The 1,397-nt window shown below is 45.6% G+C and overlaps 1 non-coding gene across 1 annotated transcript; it reads left to right on the top strand.

Annotated features, from left to right (window-relative positions):
• Positions 1–701: 701 nt before the first annotated feature.
• On the top strand, positions 702–773 carry trnam-cau (transfer RNA methionine (anticodon CAU)). The gene has a single exon. It is a non-coding gene; the product is annotated as a tRNA-Met (tRNA).
• Positions 774–1,397: the final 624 nt, after the last annotated feature.

Below are 1,397 nucleotides of genomic sequence, written 5' to 3'. Positions count from 1 at the left end.
TAGGACTCGGCCAGCATGGTCAGTAGTGGTGCTACCGAGCCACTCATGGTGATGGACATTGAAACCCCCCAGCCAGACTACATTCTGGACCCTTGCCACCCTCAGTGCTCACTCCAAGTGGTGTTCATCAGTCTCTCGCTGTCTCTTATAATAAAAACAAGAAATGATGGAACCACTCAGCAGGTCTGGCAGCATCTGTGGAAAGAGAAACAGAGTTAACTTTTCGGGTCAGTGACCCTTCATCGTTCCGATGAAGGGTCACTGACCCGAAACGTTAACTCTTCGTTCCGACGAAGGGTCACTGACCCGAAACGTTAACTCTGCCTCTCTTTCCACAGATGCTGCCAGACCTGCTGAGTGGTTCCAGCATTTCTTGTTTTTATTTCAGATTTCCAGCATCCGCAGTATTTTGCTTTTATCTCGCTGTCTCTTGCTGGTTTGCTCAGTACCTTTCTCTGTCTGTTCCTTTCTGGGTCCTGATAATATCTTCCTGGTTTTCTGTGTGTCTTTCTCTGCCTGCCTCATTGTCGGTGCTGTTACTCAGTGTCCTTGTGTCATTGTGCAGTGAGGGTGAGTCCGTCAGCACGTGTGTTGCTGAGTCTGGGATTCTTGAGAAATCCGACTCCAATCCGATTTTGATAAAAACATTGGGGAAATGAACATATTTCACTAACGGGCAGCTGAATATTAAAACTGCAGTTAGCAGAGTGGCGCAGCGGAAGCGTGCTGGGCCCATAACCCAGAGGTCGATGGATCGAAACCATTCTCTGCTATTTATGCTTCATAATAATGCAAACTGTTCACTTTCAAAACATCAAGTATTTCCCCATAATAACAAGATGCTTCCAAAGGCACTTTATTGCAATCAGCTTTTTCCTTCCAGTGAACACATCAATCAGCAACAAATCACTTTTGCTCACACGAACACAAGCTGCAAACACGGACCAGCCGAGTCTCTCCCACTTTGTCAACCCCTTCCTGCAGAGCCACCTCTCCACCACCAGATGGTGATGTTGGCCACAATAAAACCAGGACATATGGTCACAGTGAGGAGACGGTCAGCAACTGAAAATAAAACAATAACAGGGAAAACCTTTACACAACAACAGGGTACATCTTTACACAACAGAAAACATATTTACACAACAGGAAATACCTTTAGATAACAGGGAGAACACAATCATGCAAATGCCTTGTTTCTCCATCTCAGTCTCGTTGTCTCTCTCTCTGTCCCTCACTTTTGCTTCCTCACAGTCTATTGGTTTTCTGTGTGTTTTTCTCTCTGTCCCGTTGTCAATGGTGTTACTCAGCATCCTTGTAACATTGTGTAGCCAGGCTGAGCCTCCCAACACCTGTGTTGCTGTAATAAAAACAGAAAATGCTGGAAATGCTCAGTT

This window comes from Heterodontus francisci, unplaced genomic scaffold (genome assembly GCF_036365525.1).
Source record: "Heterodontus francisci isolate sHetFra1 unplaced genomic scaffold, sHetFra1.hap1 HAP1_SCAFFOLD_43, whole genome shotgun sequence".
Classification (NCBI taxonomy): domain Eukaryota; kingdom Metazoa; phylum Chordata; class Chondrichthyes; order Heterodontiformes; family Heterodontidae; genus Heterodontus; species Heterodontus francisci.
This window is presented reverse-complemented; position numbering and strand designations above follow the sequence as displayed.